The 20,615-nt window shown below is 37.2% G+C and overlaps 1 protein-coding gene across 1 annotated transcript in view; it reads right to left on the reverse strand.

Annotated features, from left to right (window-relative positions):
* LOC136832805 (uncharacterized) overlaps positions 1 to 20,027 on the reverse strand; it is a 186,584-nt gene extending 166,557 nt beyond the window's left edge. Inside the window, exon 1 of the mRNA XM_067094388.1 lies at positions 19,811 to 20,027. The gene's annotated coding sequence lies outside the window, so the exon portion shown is untranslated. The remainder of the gene's footprint in view (positions 1 to 19,810) is intronic.
* Positions 20,028 to 20,615: the final 588 nt, after the last annotated feature.

Raw genomic sequence — 20,615 nt, forward strand, 5'->3', positions numbered from 1 at the left:
ATAATTTTGAGTTATCAGAACTGCTGCAGATTATACCAAGTCCACCTTTTATAATTAGTTTACAGTTACACTAATTTCCACTATACTGAAAAGTACAAAACTAAGAAGACTCTTGTATGGGTAAAATGTAAACTCAAAAATCCATATTTTACTCTTTGGGAACCGTTACGTTTTCTGCATAGTATTTTGTATATATATCCAATTTATTGAATACGTGCCGCGTAAATTAAGCACACGAGCATGATACGTTGATAATTATATGTATGACAGTATAGGAATGCATAAATTACATTTAATGCAGGTGCTTAATGCAAATGTTACGCAGCGGGCACTTCTCACTAATACATATTCAGTAACGATATACGTCCTCTTATCTTGAAGGAAGTGCGGTACGACTGTATTTTCACACTTCAGTCCCTGTTACATGGATGTTATGGCACAACTTGGCCTTGGCACAAATATCGGCCTTTTTTATACAAAGAATACATAATTACTCACGCCTCCACTGTCGGATGAACTGGAATTAGTTTTAGCTACACCCGAATGAAGCACATGAACAATTCCTGTTTCAAATACCGACCACAGCCTCTTAAACGATTAAGTTTACCGTGAAACACTGATAGCTCACGGACTGTACAGATCGACGTCTGAAGAAACATCATTGTCCTTCATAATCGTGTGACACAGCTTCGTGCCCTTGTCATAATAATACTTGCAAAACACCTTTTGTCTTGATGACCCTTCGGTATTGTTGTCTTTGCTGGTCGCCACTTTCGTGAATCATATTATTAATGGTATACAGAAGGTCTCAGGATATGCAGAGCAACAATACAATCTTCAAAATAACGGGTCTCTCTGTTAATGACATGACGGTAAGATTCATTTCACTGTCAATAACAGCAGCAACAACACAACGATAATAATTATCATGACTATCATGTAACAAGCTCTCTTAATCATATGGATACGGAGATTACGCCAATTCTGGTGATATGATTCTTTTCTAATATTGTTTTCCGCAATTATGAAAAGCAAGTAAAGTAATATACTAGAAGAAAACACAGGTGTTTCTATGGTATCTGGCTTAAACGATATCTATCTATCCAGACCTCAAGTTGAAATATTTCTCTCTCTCTCTCTCTCTCTCTCTCTCTCTCTCTCTCTGTGTGTGTGTGTGTGTGTGTGTGCTTGTGTGTGGGAAGCAGTTTTGCCCCAGTTACTTCAAGTCTCCTATAAATGTGCCTTAGCCATGACGCCCCATAAATGAAGCCTTGTATAAAAAATGGCGATCTGATGGAATACCAGTTCACTCTTTGAGCGAGAAAGAATGACTGGACAGGCAAGGCCAACAATAAACAAAAAGCCACTGAGGAATTCGGAGCTTCACCTTCAGGACCACTGAAGGAAAAATTGACGGGTGGTAAGGGGGACGGGGACTGGAGAGTGGTAGGGGGCAGGGGGTGGGGAGGGGTACCACTAGGGGAATTACTTGAGCCGGAGGAAATGGAAGGATAACTCTAGATGACGAGACAAATAACTGGTTGCGAGAAAAATAATATCATTGAAGGAATCAGCAGAGAAAACCCCGATGAAGTTGAGCCGCTAAATGCACAAAACGAGCTTAAAAATCGCAGGAATGTAACTAACTGGAGGAAATTAAAGGAAATGGGAAAAAAAAATGTGGAATAGCCTAATAAAATGCGATACAGCAACGGTTGAGCGTACGAAAGAAAAAGGAAAGAGACCTTGCTGCTGAAATGTATAAGATAAATAATAAGGGATGCGGGTGGATACACAAAAACAAAAGACGGAATGCGAGAAAACAATGCAATGAAAAAGGTTCTTCGAAAGAGGGCTACACTAAATAACAATGACAAACACTGAAAGACTAAAACGCAAAGAGATATTCCACTGAATATCGATAACCAAAACTTAAGGCGTCAGTGAAAATGTCTTCTCAAAGGAAATAATACTTAAAAGCATGACAAAGAAATCTGTATACAGATGAGTATATAAATGTCTAATTAATGACAACGTGGTACTAAAGGACAAAAGGATAAAGCGGGAAAAACGACATATTTCAAGTTACAACTTGAAATATGTCGTTTGCGTAGATAATAAATTCTTATAAATGGATGATACATGAAACAAATAACGAGCACAGAAGAGAGAGAGAGAGAGAGAGAGAGAGAGAGAGAGAGAGAGAGAGAGAGAGGTGTCGAGTAGGTGGAATACAGCCTAAGGGCCCCGACAAAGACCATTCTCAAGGTTGCCACCTTCCACCCAAACACATACACAGCACTTATCCTTGAACTATCTTAAGCGTTGTTCTTACAAATACGCTAATTAAATCTTTAATTGACGAAAATTCATAACTAAATACTACAATCCATTATAAACAGACTACCATATTTTAGGAAGCCACATCAGTATGTTAACACACGAACCAACAAGGAAAAATATATGTATACACTAAAAATACGTGCATGACAACCCATGAAGACTTCAACCAGCAAACATACCGTTTATATGAATTTCAATATAGGTTGCATAAGCAGACTACGATTCTAGCTGACATTATTTTCTCATTCGTTCGCATCGGAAGAAGAAAACAGATGTAATACCCATGTAACGTTAAACGATCTTCAGTCCGTAGAATACTGCGTAAAAATTCCAAAACTCACTGAAAACGAGTTTTGCTTATCTACCACTACCTCAGGAATCTGACAGAATAACCGTCTTCTCCCGAACCGACAAAATGCTGAGCTTTGCATCTGTACAATCTTAGATACAGTTGCATTAACAAAAAAAAAATTAAATAAATAAATAAAAAAATAGGTTTGAAGAGTAACATACCCACACAAGCAAAGTTCATGTTGATAGGCAGAATGCGTCAGATCAAATGGAAGGTAACTTCTGTGGTAAAGATGATGGTAATGATCAGTTTTACTTGCCGAAATTTGCGGAAAACCGAACACACTGAAGTCCTCAGTTTAATGGAACTCCAAAAAATCCTACAGGACTTACGATCACCAAGTATGCACAGATGAAGTAGACAGTAACAAATTTACACAAATCAGTTCAGTTTACATAAATATACTCTATACATCCTCTTCCCTCTTTAACATAAAAATGCGAATTATCATCCACTATTCGGTGCAGAAAATTAAAATAAATAAAAAGCTTTGAACCCGTATCTACCTAAGGCTGAAAACTTTCATCCAGAACTAACCAAATTGAGGCGGACTTTGAAAATCTATATTCAATTCTGATGTCAGTCTGTGCAAATGGAATGAACTCTGCAATTTGTTCACGAGCAAACTTGGTTAGGCTACTGCAAGAACAAAGTGTGTTAGGCTAATGAACTATTCCTTCATGAAAACCAAAGGGAATATGAACAAAATTAGCCTTGACCAGAAAAAAGAAGGTTCGAAACTATACATCGAATCTACACGAGAAAACACTGAAATCGTTTGAGTCAAACAGCTTGCAAATACGAAACAGACATGCAATACTGTACCGTACGTAACTATATCCTCTCAGGAACTAGAAACAAGAATAGGCCTACATCTTAACTTGCAGAGCAATCGAAGACTATAATCATAAATTGCAACATGTTTTTAATGAAAATGGAATTCCACCAAAATTAAACATTACGGAACCTTGTACTATCACGAATAAAAAACTGAAACGGTCAGTAGGTCAACAATTAACCTGTGGAAACAATGAAACTGTAAAGAAACGATAATCTCGTCACTGAAATCTAAGACGGGTGATGCCAGTAATCATCATTATGAAGACTTTCAAAACGTTAAAATAACGTTAATGTTAACTTTAAAAAAGCAAAGCCATGCGTAGCTTGCGGTACATCTTACATCCCTAGCAACTGGGAACTTCAACCAAAGGTAGATAATAATCCGTGCCAATTATAACTACGACGAACGCAACAATGCAGAATTTCTCTTGTTATTATCGCTGGATATTACTCACCATCCACTAGACTGTGCTGGGGGGAGGGTGGGAACTGTGAGGGAAGAGAGTAAAGGTTACCAGACAAAAGCGAAGTACCATTGCTACTGACATTACAAACGGTATGAGCTGGTACTTTTTCTCCTGCAGGACCAGTCTGCTTGCATCTTAATAGTCACAACAGATCGAAAATATCCACACACGAAAAATTTAACTTTCGACGTTTACTAAACCTTTAACTTTTTAACTTACAAACCTTACACTAAAGTCAACAGAGCACAGTGTTACGGCAGCACAAATAAAGACTGTCACGTTAAAGATAAGATATAAGGTGAACACTGAAGAGGGGATTCTACGTTTCATATCCCAGGCAAGACATTTCACAATTCAAGTAAAGAATGAACTGCAAAATTAATATTTCAAATGAATAATCACTTAAATCTCCAAAACTAACACGTGCAAGGCTTTCCAATGAATGCTTGCGTTACATAAAGTACACGCCATTACTAACATCCAACATACGTAATGTAATCAAATATCATAAGAAAATTCACACGACGAAAATAAGAAATGCAAATCATTTCTCGTTGCATGTCCACGTAAATAAAAAAAATCAGTGACAAAAATCCTCTTGTTGTGCGTCCTGCTGCAACGGTGGACAGAACATGAAGAATGTGGAAACCTTGGCATCCCGTTAATCAAGGTCCGACTAATTCTGCAACAGATGTTTGAGATCTCCGAAAAACATGATGAGACGCTATTTTTGTATAAACGTGTACACAAATCAAATATAAACAAGCAGATAGCCTACGTACATAGGCACGCCAGCATGTAATCAACGTTCATACGATCACAAATACAAGAGTTAAAGCAATTACAAAACTTTAACACTAGTCTTTAACTGACATTTACACGAAAGGGCCAGATGTACATACAATAAAAAGTCTGTGTATTTTACTTCACTGTCATAAACAGGCGCGCATGTACACTGAGCAGGAAAAGAAGCTGCAATAAAAAGCAATACGCAGACAAAAAGCTCACACAAATACTGTACAATGTAATTACGGCAGGAGTATTTAGCTATACAATAATAATGTGCTGTGGAAAATGAGTGAAAATTATACTCTACACTTACAGAGAGAGAGAGAGAGAGAGAGAGAGAGAGAGAGAGAGAGAGAGAGAGAGAGAGAGAGAGAGAGATTTAGTGAACCTGAATTATTGTTCTGCACATTGAAAACAGCACATCACTGTACTACAACAATTCGTTAGAATTACTTTCCAGAAAGTCTACGATTCTACTCTTACAAAAATAAGATAAACAAAACACTAAACACTTTTTGTGAAAGGTCAATTTACATGAGAGATCATTTCCTAGTTAATTCTTTGCTAAGGGATATTCTTTCTCATGCCAGGGCCGAGGAAAGCGAAGGGTGCGCCCCCTTACAAGAAATGAGGCAATTATAAACAATGGAAACGGAAGAAAGTGGAGAGCTACGAAGCTTGTCGGTGGAGAGAAGAAAACCTGTCAAATGAGTAGCCTAATCTAGGGATTCTTGACCTCCAGAGATCCCATTCTATCCAGTGTTAACTAAAGTTAACTATCAGTTAACTATCAGTCAGCTATCGAGAGTAATGGAATGTGTTCCTGTTCTGTTATCATTCTACGGCCGTTTTAACCAAGGTTTAACCACTTTATCAAAGGCTCTCGGTGACGTCACAATCAACTTCATGCTGAAATGTGGCATCATTTACCGGTTCTCAGCACTTGCTCATCCGGGTTCTCCGCTCTTCTTTATGGCTTAAGAAATCTATCAATGGTTTAATTCTGTAGCCTTTATTCTTCAACAATATTTTAATAAAATCATTTTGCCTCTAAGCCTAAATGCTCACCTTACGTAATTCCATTTAGAAAATTCTGGACTTTCAATTTTATTTCTTAATATGTGTCCATGTGCTTTGTTCATGCCTCATTCAACGGTGAACCAAGTACGTTCTTGCCCGGCGTTTACTTCAAAAAAGATGAAAATGTTATGGTACGAAATCATGTGTGAGGATGGAAAGAGTGGGGCAGAAAGTAACTGCGCAGGTGTAAAAGCCAAAACGTATTCTCTACGCATTTCGTTAAGAGGGCAACTGCTTTCTGGGATGAACAAAACGAACCAACTTGGCCTATAGACAATAAAATGAGCGAGGGAGAGGTGGGATAAGCTAAAGAGGTGGAGGGAGGTGGAGTTTAGAGGAGGGGTATAAATCCAATCCGCTATGCCGAGCTACATTCCTCCCTCTGGGGTGAAACTCACAAAACTCAACTTCTCGTCGACTGCCCAGGTGGCAGAGAGGATGCAGGCTCTCTCTCTCTCTCTCTCTCTCTCTCTCTCTCTCTCTCTCTCTCTCTCTCTACGTACCCAAGCTACCTAGATGCTAGAAAGAGCTGGCCATGATCGAATCGTCAGGTACGCTTAACTCTCTAATTATTAAAGGCTAATTTTCTGTTATCCGTAAAATTGTAGTCTCGAATTTCACTTCACACAGAACTTCATTTTAGATATTGCTTGCCAAAAGAATGTTCGTTATCACATTCCGTCCTACCTAAAGCATACATACGAGTATTTGATTAATGTCTTCACTAGCATAAATGGGTCTAGCATTCAAGGTATTTAAAGAACACACAACCACATTTTAAAGATTCACATCCTAAAATGAAACGCCAAATTGAATTCTAAGATATAAGCAAAGAAACTTAAAAAATACTCAAGAAAAGAAAGTCTTCAGTCTCATACGCCCAGCTCAGTAAAGAAAAAATAATCATCACATAGTCACTTCGCTGATCATAGCCACAACCTGTCATGATATCCGTAATAAGAGGTCAATGGGCCACCTGAGCCATTTTGCATTTGCTTGTATGATTTACACTTTTCCCCAAACATTCTTATGCAAAATTGTGGACACCTATCATAACCCCACCCTGGCCCCTGAGGCCATTGTTTGAATAAAGTCGTATCTACACTTCACTAGCCTTGATGGCCTTGGTTTGAATTAACTATAATTAAGTATAATCTACACTATACAAGGAGTCTTTCAACTAAGTTTTATATCTTTTGGCCCAGTAATTCTAGAGATCATTTTAAATGACCCATCGTAATTGCACTTTCTTGACCATATCCCTTCTGGACAAGAAACTGCCCCTATCTAAGCTACTTTAAATTCCTTTTACTCACAGAAGTTTTGTACCATATATATATGTGTCTGTGTATGTATATACACATGCAGACAAGCTAAAAGCATAATAAAAAAACAGTTTTCGACGCAGGTCACTTTTAAAAATTACAGTATAGGTTACAGATGATAAATGTATATACACACCAGGAAAGTGAATGGCACAGAATCTCTCTAACACACAGTGTTTTGTAAGACTGAAATATATGCGAATAACACCATTATATATGTGATAATGGATCGTTTGCTGATGTACAGTAACCAGAGCCCTCACCTTCTGAAGTATGAAGGACTATCAAATAGCCTATACATACAGTACATACACACACGTAATGTATATACATGTATATATATTATATAATGTATTTGTATACATACATATATAATGTATGAGTGTATAAGCACAGGTGCATACATGAATACAAGCAGGATATATCAACAGCACTGAACTAATTGGAAATACACCAAGTACCAATGAACCCTACCGGAGTGTAAGAGTAGGTCAGCTGAGCGTGGGGGATCCAGTAGCAAAATAATGGGAGAAATTTCCAGGAGCAGCAAAACCTGATGTAGTGTCATCATGGGGTTCGTGTTCAGGTGGTACATAAAACCATACAATGAGCATATGGAGTCAAAGTAAGGGAATGGCATTTATCTTGCCCAAATGCACTGGCTGAGTAAGATGCGCTCCAGCTTTCATATACTTTATGTAAGAAAATTCTAATATCATCGAGGTTGGGGAGTGAAAGAATATCAGAACGCTATTGTAACCAAAGGTATACCTTTACAGTTATCAAAGGTAAACTTACGTGAATCAATAAACAACAATAATAACAAAAAGTTCACTTAAACATTCCAAAGCATTTGGTCACCTAACACGTATTTTTAGACATTTAGTTCCTGGAGATTTTTACGACTATTTACAATGTTAAATTGCTATTTATCCCACATTCAAATAGCAATAATAAAGCAATTGGACAGACATATTTCCTGAATCTAGAGCACTCGAACATAATTTACGGCATCGTGAGAAAACTGCAAGCAAACCATTCATTCAGTAGCTTTTACTAGACCGGAGTAAATGTTTGGATACGGGGTTGTTATGCAGTGATGGGGGACGGTACGGAAACTTTCGCTCTCCTATCACGGTTCTGTTGTGTTGCAGGAGGTTTAACGTGTGTTGTCAATTACAAACCTCTGTTCCCAAAACAGTCGAGGCTATTCAAGATTCAAGGTTCAAGTCCAGAAAATAATGATAATATTATTGGTATCAGTATCTAGCTGAGCGAAGCTATATTACTGAAGATATTATTTATCGTATATTATAGATACACGTGAAAAAAACTCAAGGAAATCTTTTCCGGTACATGGCTTGTTATCGCCTCTCTCTCTCTCTCTCTCTCTCTCTCTCTCTCTCTCTCTCTCTCTCTCTCTCTCTCTCTCTCTCAGTAAGTAAGTGAACCTAATCTTTAAGGATAATTTGGGCATAAACCACAAGTCAAAAGTTGACGGATGTAGGCTACATACCCTTTATGTATTACGAGGAGCCAACGATCTAACCAACTCGTTCAAATTTGCTATTTCTAGAGATAAAAAGACTGAAATACCGCTAAATTTCTGAAGAATCCTAATAGCCTAAGTATATAAGGTATCTAATACACTGAAATCAATAAAGTTACATTAATGCTCTGGCACAACAGACAAGCATTCCATTTACTAAACAATTTCACCAAGAGACTAACATTAAACAACTTTTGACAAATATTACTACTACTGCTACTGCTACTGCTACTCCTACTACTACTACTACTACTACTACTACTACTACTACTACTACTACTACTAATAATAATAATAATAATAATAATAATTAAGAGGATAACTAATGCAACAAAATCATTCAGATCAGAAAAAATAACAGGAATAATCATTCATGTTCCTATTACCTAGGCATTATAATAGTTCCTGTAGCCAAATGATGGCAAACTAAAATCTAACCTTTTTTATCCATGTTAAAATGAGACAGATGAAGCATGTCAAATTCTTGAAAAACACTAAGATTGTCACACTGTCATGTAGATTTGTATATACAGTTTAAAAAAAATCTAACGTAACGGCACAGTCACGGTAGATAGAACTTGCAAAAGAACAGGTGCATTATTATTGAAAATGGCGGGCCTATTCAGGCACAAGATATGCAGAGTCCCACGGGAAAACCATTGGTTAGAAAAGTTTATTCCGCTATCAAGCTGTTCAGTCTTATATCCCGTTACAACAGAGATACAGGATGTCGAATAATTCGATTTACAAATTTTGCTTTTATATCAAACGGAACGCAAGCACTGGCGTCGCTTTGGGGGGGCCCGGAGCCCCCCAGTCAGATGACTGGCCCTCCCAACTGGCCCCCCCAGTTGGGATTCCCCTTGTAGCTAAACATTAACACTCTGGTCGTCAAAAGCAGATATTCCCGCCCTAGCGATTATGTCCTACGACGGTCGAAAGCGACATTTAACCACAACGTTTAAAAAAGCCAAACTACAGTGGTGCTGTAGAATAATTATCAGAGAATCCTCCTGTGATCCAACTTAATGTCATCAGCTTATGTATGAACTGACTGAAACTACAGTTACAGTTCAGAATAAGAGGGGGATGGGATAGGCTGAAATTTTGAAGAGATTTTGGAGGGTCATAAGTCTTTTGTGTTATTGATGAGATGCACTACTGTGATATATTTACATGACACGGATATTATACTATAGTTGAACATTAAAACTTGATAAACAGAAATTAGGCTAGTGTTGAATATAAGGTTGTGAGGAAATTTACATTACAGTATTTGATACATTTGCAAATAGCAAGAGTTGAAAGTTAATTGAAAATTGAGCTCTATCATTTCAAATACAGGTTTACTAACACTATTATCTTCCTTCATTCCCATGGATATATACATTCGAGAATAGCAGATTTTATTAACTACAGAATTGGTACATTAGTTTTGTGTAATTTTCCTTGGGCCCGGCCCCCAACAAATATCTCGGCCCCACCTAGGGACCCTCCATGATGGAATGCCAGCTACGCCACTGAACGCAAGTCAACAATCCTTATTAAATTAAAATGTAAACTTTACAATAAAAAAAGCTTCCTTAAACAGAAAGTCACTCAACAAAGAATGCATGAAGGCAGTATAATATACAGCCTACATGACATCGAATAGACAGTAACTGTAATATAAAAATGTGAGAATTCAATTACTGAGAAACTAAGGGAAATTCCCGAGAATACAAATGTCGACAACAATATACATTAGGCTTGTCATTCCATTAGCATGATTTATTGTTCAAAAGAGAGAGAGAGAGAGAGAGAGAGAGAGAGAGAGAGAGAGAGAGAGAGAGAGAGAGAGAGAGAGAGAGAGAGCACTCGAGCACTCGCCGACCAAAACAAAAGGAAGATGCATTACTGAAGTGTAACCTCTTACCGCGAGAACAGCTTTTCAAACAATTGGAAGATTAAATAATAAGAAAGCCACCAAGGATCAAGGCCATGTGAGCTGTGTTCAGGAAGGAGGAGAGGAGCTGATTATAATGGGTACAAGACAGAGAATGGAGGGTCGGGAGAGAGAGAGAGAGAGAGAGAGAGAGAGAGAGAGAGAGAGAGAGAGAGAGAGAGAGAGATTCTAGGACTTCCCTCTCTTCTGTTTAACCTGAACACAAACATCACGTGTGTACCTGTCCTTCCTCTCCATTCCTTCGCCTTGCTTCGGCTATTCAAAATTTTACACATTCCAGTTTTTCCACCTCCCTTTCATTTATTCTACATTTATCCATTCCGTGAACTGTCTCCATTCATCTTCCATCTCTGTTCTCTTTCCATTCTTCCTCCATCCACCATTTCCTCTTCTTTCCGTACAGCGCCTCTACCTCCCACCTCTCTCCTCTCACTCCATCAGCCATTCCCGACCTTCAGCTATTTCTTTCCTTAACTACCGATAATTAATGTTAATAACTCAGGGTCCCCTGCCTCCTCTTTCGATCATGCCCTCCATTACAACCTCAAGGAGAGGCGTTTAAAAGCGTATTTCTTTAAGCGGATAGGCAGCTCATTAAACTGGCATGTGAATAAATAGACAAGCGGCCCTTAAATGTTGGCAATTACCGCTAATTATAATAAAAAGAATCTTAAGTGACCTTGGGATTATTATGGAATCTAAAGACGCCGTAAAATCGGCAAATATAAGTTATTACGTTAAAATATTAACTAATACGACGTAATAAACGTCAAAATAAAATGGAGGCGACATGGGTGATGTTGAAATAAATAATGTCGTCATAATTAAACATACCAAAATAAAACTGAACGAAAAAATCGAAATACGATGAATTTCAAAAGAAAACTGAACTGGTACCGCATACGAATAAATCGGTACAAATACAAGATATAAAAATATATCTAAAATAAATATATTTCTCTAATTCAAGTTATTTTTAACAATAAAAGGACTTCATTAACCCGTGGGGGGTTTTGTCTCTTTCTTTCTGTAAGTTTCAACATTCCAATAAAACGTCCTAAGATTTAAAAAAAAAATAGGAATTTACAAATAACGACGTATGACACTGTTTAAGGCATAACAAAGTAGTAGCAAACCATGACATCGTAAAACAAGTCATAATGCTCAGCACATGAGCAGAAAATATAAAGGCATATAATTTGATGCTTTGTGTACCGAACCCAGAACAAGACTTGGGTAGCGAGCTTGAATCGAGACTTGAGTACTGAGCTAAGAGCGAGACTTGCGTACTGAACTCAAATGAAGATTTCAGCACACATCCCAAGATTTAACCTTGTACTGCTATCTAAGCAAGACTAGTGTAAAGAGCTTGACGAAGACTTGCACAATTAGCCAAAACTATAGTACTAGACCCAAAGCAAGACTTGTAGACTGAACTCAAAGACAGACTTTAGTACAGGCCTCAAAGCGAGACTTGAGCGCTGAACTGAAGCGAGAATTGCGTAACAACTTTAGTAAGACTTCTGTATTAGACTCAAAGCGAGAATAGTTGTGCATCTACAATACAGCAAAACATCTTACCGCATACATATCAAAAGCAGGTTGAAAATAAGTCAACAACCGTAGGCTAGGAGAAGGACGAATCGTTGTTTAAGCTGGATAACCGTATGAAACACTGGTTAAGACCACCAATAACTCGGTAACTTGTATTCAACCTGTTTGTGATGTTTGTGCTATAAGTTACCGTTCACAGCAGTGTGGACGCAACCTTACGTGTTGAACTTATGCAAAACTAGTTTACTAAATTCAAGCAAAACGTATGTACAGAACGTTTATAATTCACCCAACAACTTTGCGATTTCAACAAGAAACAAATCGTTTGTACATACCCTAAGTGGCCGTGTATGCTTAACCTGACGAAAGACTGTAATACTGAAATTGAAGCGCCAGTTTAGTGACGAACTCGAAGGAAGACTTGTGCACAGGCGTTGAAATGCGACTTTCATTATTCAACTCTGGAAAACTTACGCAGTCAACTGAGAGCGAGATCTGTGTACTTTACTACAGGTAACCCTTTAGCACAGAACTGGCAGATATCATTCAGTACTGAACTCGAAGCATGACTTACACCGAGACTAGTGTAAGCTAGGCTACTTGACTAGCCTACAAGAGAAACGGGCTGAAATCAAAATATGATTTCTGTACTACTGAACGCTTATAGGAGACAGCTCCATAATAATGTAAAAAGTGAATATCAACGACTTTCTACGGTGAAAGAATAACCCGTTTAAGAAAAAGGGCAAGGAGTTACCTGCCTTGAATACAGAAATTAAATATATAACTTTCACACTCCTCAGCTTGCAGTAAAATCTAGATTTTTCCACAAATCAAAATATCACAATATCTGATGTCAAAGAAAACCTATACAAGTGTATCAATAGTTATAACAGCAGCGCGAACCAACAGAATTTTCACTGTTTTTAACAAAGGAAAAAGAATCCATACCATGTGTTAAGAAATAATTTCAGAACTCGGCTTAATCATTTTCCTTCATAAATAGAAAGTTCATTATCTTTACCGTAATATCTTGCTTGTACTTACATATTAGGTGAGAGATAATTAGCCATATCTTTACCCCCTACCCCACCCTCATAGATTTCAATTTTTTCCTAATTCCCCCCATTTGTTGCTGACCTTCTAAGCTGTTCTTACTGACGTGGTTTAACCAATTCTAATCTATGCTCTATTCTGAGTCTTGATCCGCCAAGTCTCATGCTTTCTCTCGTCTCCTTTAACCTGAAGGTACCAAATTCGTAGTGCACGTAACATTACAAGTGCACACATCGAAACACACTGAATGGCAATGAACCCGGTATAATCAAGCAAATAAATACTACAGTTGGCGAAAGTTCATTATAGTACTCCGAGCTTAATTTCCCTGGCGCACCTTGTATGAACAATGACAACGGCCGGAAGTTGAAACGTCCTCGTACATTGTGAACTAAGGTCCCCTACTCCCCTGATCCATTAGTCTCAAGTGAAGTACGAGTACTAAGGTGGGAGGAGCAGATAAGCTTTGTTGAGGAAGCAAGACCCTACGCTAGCTACCGCGTGAAAAATGGTGAATAAGGATATCTTGCCATAATAAAAGTAGCAGCACCGCCGTGATTACATCTGATGATAAACTTAGTATAAAAAACAAAGCGGTAACCTCTTGAGCCTCTGAGGCCCATTAGTTTACCTTCGATTACCAATGAAGAGAGATATCAGGACGTTAGAATAAATTAATCTCATTCGCGTAAACAGTCCACAGTTACATTTCAGCTTCAAATGACCATTATGAAGGCATTTCATTACTTCACTTTGTTTCACTTTGTTTGGTTTTATGTACAGCCCCCCACAGGGATAATTCCCTCTCTGGCGGGCCCTTGTACGTTTTCAAAACAATGTTCTTCTTATATTTTATCATTGTCTTTCAGTGTTTTCTCGTCAGTATCGTAGCTCCTGCAGGATAGAAAAGTCTTTAGTTCTTTTTTTAAAATTTGCTTTCTTCTTATTAAATTGCACAGATTATTAGTCAAAGCCATGGTCCGTATTATTTTTCACCTTTGACACATATTCTTTATATACTGTGCACCTTATTGCCATCATATGTTTTATGTTTAGCATCACTATGAACTTTCTTCACACAATTTGTACACTTGAAGATGTTGCTAGCACATTCATCTGATTTGTGATTTTCATCACATCTAGGGCAAGCTTGGTCATTTCTACAATTTGCTGCGCCGTGACCAAATTCCTGACATTTATAGCATGTAACAGTCGAATACTTTGCAACGGCTATACAGTGTACACAATTTGTCACCTTTATCATAAATAGCCCTTCGTATTTGTGGTGTGCATCTGATGATACAGTGTTTATATTTGTCATCTTTGGCTTTCATTTCTTTTACAATTTTCAGGTCGTCATTTTCAGAAATGAGGCTACCTATCCATGGATTTTTTAAGTTTACCCTTCTAATTTACTGATATACTGTTGATATTCTGAATCTCCATTTTTGTCTTTTCTAAGTTTTTCCCGTCTAGAAATCTTACAAATAAGTGTCCATCTCTTGTTGTTTTAACCTGTTCAACTGGCGCCGTTATTTTACTCATATTTTGTCGCTTTTCATCAGCTGCTGTGCTATCTTCGTTTATAGATTTGATCAAAAGCACTTTTTTTGTCTTTAGTGATTCAGCATGAGTTTTGTCCATGTTTGTCATGGTCTTTTCATCTTCTTCAACATTATCAATTTTGTTTTGGATTTCATCTACGTTGATCATTACGTCAATGAGTTTGTTGTGTGTTCTTTGCTCACGCCTCTTGCAGTATTACAGATGTACAATATGTTATCACTACGAAGTATGGGTGTGTATCTGACCTCGATACCCGAAAATTCATAATAAAACCATACGTCACACATTTCACAGCAAGTTCCTTCATCATCAACTTCCCCAAAGCAATGTCCGCAGGTTGCTGGCTCTCTCTCGATTTGGGTTGACTCAGCCTTCTCTAGTATTTCATTTAGTGTTCCATATCTTTACGTGCTGCTTCGATAATTATGAGATAATGTTCTTATGACAGTTTGATCTTCCCTTTACTTGATTTAATTTCTACAGTATTTATTTTCTCTTTTTCCTTCCTCTTCATCTCTCTTTGAACATCGCGCAAGTCAGGCACTTTTCACAGGGCACTTCACAGACACGTCCTACCCGCACGAAAGCTACTTGGATTTACCAAAAAAAAAAAACTTACAAAACCTAAACGGAAAACAATCGAGATCAATTCTCATTAAGCAAGCAATCATAATGGAGGTCTGGCATGAAACTTCATATAATTAAATTTATGACCGTCCTTCAGTTCCTTAACGTGACACGGAAATGATGCTCAGGAAACGCGACCCGTTAATGCAACCAACTCGATCAATTATTTTAGACGCAACCTTGGGTCACAGCATGCCTAGCTTGTCCATTAATAAAATAAAATAAAAAAAAGCTTGGCGTTTACTCTCCGTTCAAAAAAAAAAAGTTACTCTCCGTCCAAAAAAAAAAAGTCAAAGATTTTTTTTATACGCATGCGACAAAAAACACACATTAGTTCACATACTTAATCTCCATATTAGTAAATAGTCTGCGCTGAGAGCTTGGAACCTTACGGAATAATAATAATAATAACAGCAAAGAAAATGTCTAGCAAGAAGAACACGCAACCAAAAATATCCCTATAATAATAATAATAATACTAATAATAATAATAATAATAGCAACGAAAGTAAATCTAGCAAGAAGAAAACGCAACCAAAAAATATCCTAATCCCTTAGAAGATAATTAGCATTCACATCATAAACACCGCATACGAGCTGCTATTCACCCGTTCATTAACATTCCACCAGGTACGACTGTCACACACCATAAATAGCCATCTTCGCTCTCCGCTGCGTTCGTTGGAGTTCTGGTCCTCCAAAGATTCATGATAAATAAGCTATTCCATCGAGGACGATTTCGTATATTTATGGTAAAGTTATGTAGCTCTAACGCCATTCACTTTTTTTCTCATCACATATTATAGATACTGAGTTCTAGTACTTCATCTTTTTACGATGCATTTCATTAACCAGAGCCCACCAGTTCATCAGTCTTCTACTTAAAAAGTAAAGAACTTAATTCTAATGCGTAATACTAATTCATGACTGTTCAATTTCTGCCACCAGTTTTTTGTAACTTTCATTCAGCTTTCCATGTAGACTCATAGAGTGATACAATTCCAGCAACCTAGCCTTCGCAAATACGAGAATGTATCTTATAAGTAACAGAATTTGCGCATCCTAATTTAGGATTCCTTTACACTCGATACAGCCAGCATTACCGTTGTCAACATAATTACCTATTCATTTCAATTTACTATCTTAATAATTGGGTCGATCTGCCTGGCAGGGTTATAGATGCTGATAACTTTACGGGTCAGTAATACTAGCCTATATAAAGGAACAAACTTGGATATTCCACTTGAAGAACCGAATAATAATAATAATAATAATAATAATAATAATAATAATAATAATAATAATAATAATAAAAACTTGGTCTTGTACGCATTACTATCAAAATGATACTACAAAAGAGCATAAGCCATAATTTAGGCCAGTCTAGGCCTACACCCAAATCATATTGCTTTTGTCCATAAGATGTCAACTCTCAGTATAACGCATGCAGTCTTATGTTTCACATCTTTGCCCCCAGTTATCATTGCAAGACTCCATAAAATTCTGCTAAAACAATACGATGCCGAGCAAAGGAATTACCAACACATCACTGGAGCAGTAACAAATTAAAACCATAAATACCAAAACTCGCATATTCTTCCGTACGAACGTGTCAATGAAAAAAATTTTTTTTTTCTGTAGTCACCCCCGTTAGGAGCAACTGCTTAATGCTTTGTTTATTTATATATATATATATATATATATATATATATATATATATATATATATATATATATATAGGCCTATATGTATGTATGTGTGTGAATACTACAACTAATAAAGTACAAATATCATTGCCTATCAAGCTCAGTGGTAAAAGTCACTGTCTAACGTTGTTTCTACACCAGGCAACGGTTCTAATCCTGCCCGTGAGGACGCACTTATTACTTGTATGATAATTCCTCTTGGTGTAAGTTATTTCTGAGGTATAGTAAATGACATTTGTGGCTCAAGAGTTGTGAATATAAAATCGACACGGGTGTATGTGACAAAAATTCATAACACACATAGCCTATTATATATATACTGTGTATATATATATATATATATATATATATATATATATATATATATATATATATAATATTATATATATAATATATACCACAACAATATCATACTGTGTATATATTCAACTTCAAACTAGCAACGAAACTGTTAACATGAAAAATGAAAGCGGAGGTGTTAACCAAACCCCCATTAAAAAAAACAGAAAAGAACGAGTCTTGAAACTTTAAATACCAGCCAACAAGTCTTAACATTCTACCAGAGTATTGCCAGTGTCTTGTATAAGCTGATGAAGCAAAGCTGCTTACAAGCTTAGTTGAGCGTCCGAGCCATGACGCTTGTACAAATATACCACTCAAATTCATAAAACAAATAAACTACATTAAAAATGCAGACCCACATATTGCAAGCAAAAGAATTAGCGAATGCATTAAAATTACGCGATAAAACATATAGGAACAGACTTTGTGAACGATATACAGTTGATTATTGCCACTTAAAAAAGACCATTACAATCAGAGTTCCGGAGGAACAACTGCGTCTATTGTAATTCACTTCTCTCTTCTCCGCCATTATTTTCAAACCAATCATATCTCGCTAACCAGATCAAATGGCTCTGTTCTATCCCACAAGTTAACAAAACCAAATTCCTGGGCTCCTAAAATCCCATTACAATATTTAAATATCAACAATGGCCAAACATGTCGAAACTGTTTTACCATTAGTATTAGAACAAACGTTTTAAGTTGTTGTGGCCTGATTTGGAATGAGGACTTGAAATGTATCTCATGTTCTAAGGTTTGTGGTATACACTAAGCAACCTCAAACTGACCCTTTGTTTACGGAGGTGGGAGGATTTTTCTCAACCATGAGCGTGCATTGTTTTATATATGACATGGGGAATCAGAAAAAAAGGCCATTTTTTTTATTTGAGAACATTATATTTCTTTTACTGCTCGTTTCCCTTCTTTTCACAAACATTATATTTCTTTTACTGCTCGTTTCGCTTCTTTTCACAAACATATTTCTTTTACTGCTCGTTTCCCTTCTTTTCACAAACATTATATTTCTTTTACTGCTCGTTTCGCTTCTTTTCACAAACATATTTCTTTTACTGCTCGTTTCCCTTCTTTTCACAAACATTATATTTCTTTTCTGCTCGTTTCCCTTCTTTTCACAAACATTATATTTCTTTTACTGCTCGTTTCGCTTCTTTTCACAAACTAAATCTCCTAAGGTGGGGGGGAGGGGATGCCGAGTTTGTTTTCAAACAAAACAAGCAGTGGACGACAAATTAATGCTCCAATTGATTGAAAAAGTCCCCGTAAAACTAAAGCTTATATAGCAAACAATAACTTTATGGTTAATTAGCAACAACATTGGTGAAATGCTTGGATAATCAGGGACGAGCTGACCTTAACTGCATGACCCGAAATGGCTTAGGGTACTGAGAAACAAACTTCCATGTCGACAACTATACATTGTAATGGAAGAACAGTGCAACAAGTAACATAAATAAAAACAGTTGGATAAAGATGTCCTTTATAGCCTAGCCTTACTTGCCTGGTCTATAGCAAATGTATTTTGACTTTGTTAATGATGTGTCATCCCTTGTGCTATCACATTTCAGAGCAAATGTTATTATCAATGATCCTTATAAAGGTCGTCCAGTACTGGACTGAATTCATACATAATCCTGCCCGTGCTACATCCTGATAAAACAATGGAGAAGGCCTATCGCCAGAAGAAAGCTGGCCCAAAATTATGGACTGATGACCCATTGGTACCACTACCAGTCGGCGAGTGCTATTTAGTTTTCTGAAATCGGTAAGTGATAAGTAGTAGTCTGTCAAGCTAAAAATATATATAAAAAGTTTAGGCCTACATACAGCTTTCAGCACATCATCATCTAAAATGCCTAACGCCTAAGCCTTATATTAATCCAGGCCAATTTAAACCTATCATGATAAGGTTATGCCTACAGGACAGCGGTCGATATAAGCAGACTTCACTGATGAACTATGAGCTTTTGATACAAATATGGCCTATTAAACATGTTCATTGATACCTGGAAATGTCCATTCAACCAATGCACTGTCAACATGTATTGCCTATACTGTATATCCTTAAATGGTCTTGTACCCATCTTTTTATAATATTAAAAGTCCTGCAAAATAACATAAATATTACTTATAACATATGCGTAGTAAAACTAACACAATATTTTGTTTTCCTAATATCAACAAACATCCGTGCCCCTACGCCCTCGTAAAAAAAAAATGATGGAGGCTAAAAGTCAAGTCAACCAACCTGTTGTGCCCAATCGTATTTTCTCGCCTCCTTAATTATCCATGAGACAAACGACCGTTCATTCACTTTGAACAAGCACTTAATATCCACGGTAAACCATCAATTATGTTGTCACTTAGTTTAATCCACCATAGACAATAAACAAACACAGAAATAAACCACTTGTCCACAATGCACCATCTCAAGACCACTAAAGCTCTCAGCGCACTGAAAATGTGTTACAGACGTGCCGCCGAAGATGGGATGCCAGGCTGCCAGCCAACCCTGCTGCCAGGTGTACTAGTCGTAAGTATCGTACAGGTCATGGCAAATTTTCATACGTTATATAATTTTCACTTATCAACCTGAATCTGACACTCTAATTCTAATCTTAAACATGAAGTAATCTTGTGCAGCTCATTTGAATAATCACAGCAGCCATTTATAAGAGATGGTTTTGATTTGAACTGGTCGGAGGTAATGAAGTTGGGGAGCCGCAACATCAGCTACTTGGCGCATTTTCTCTTCTAAGGGAAAAGAAGGGCGATCACCCAAGGGACTCATATAAGTTCATCACATGCTTACATGTGAGGGCTAGTTCCATGCCAAAATAATGATCGATGTATGTAAAGAGCTAACACTACAATAAAAAGATGTCAACAACATGACCCAACCCAAAGAATATTTTCCAATCGTGTTGAAGTCACCGAACTGAAAAAGCCAATAGCCAGTGGTAATAATTCTATTTTCCATTCACAAAAAAAACCCTTTCTCTGGTCAGTGTGCACGCAAACTGCAGTTGATTGCCATTCTCACAGTGTAAGGA

This window comes from Macrobrachium rosenbergii, chromosome 50, assembly GCF_040412425.1.
Source record: "Macrobrachium rosenbergii isolate ZJJX-2024 chromosome 50, ASM4041242v1, whole genome shotgun sequence".
Lineage (NCBI taxonomy): Eukaryota > Metazoa > Arthropoda > Malacostraca > Decapoda > Palaemonidae > Macrobrachium > Macrobrachium rosenbergii.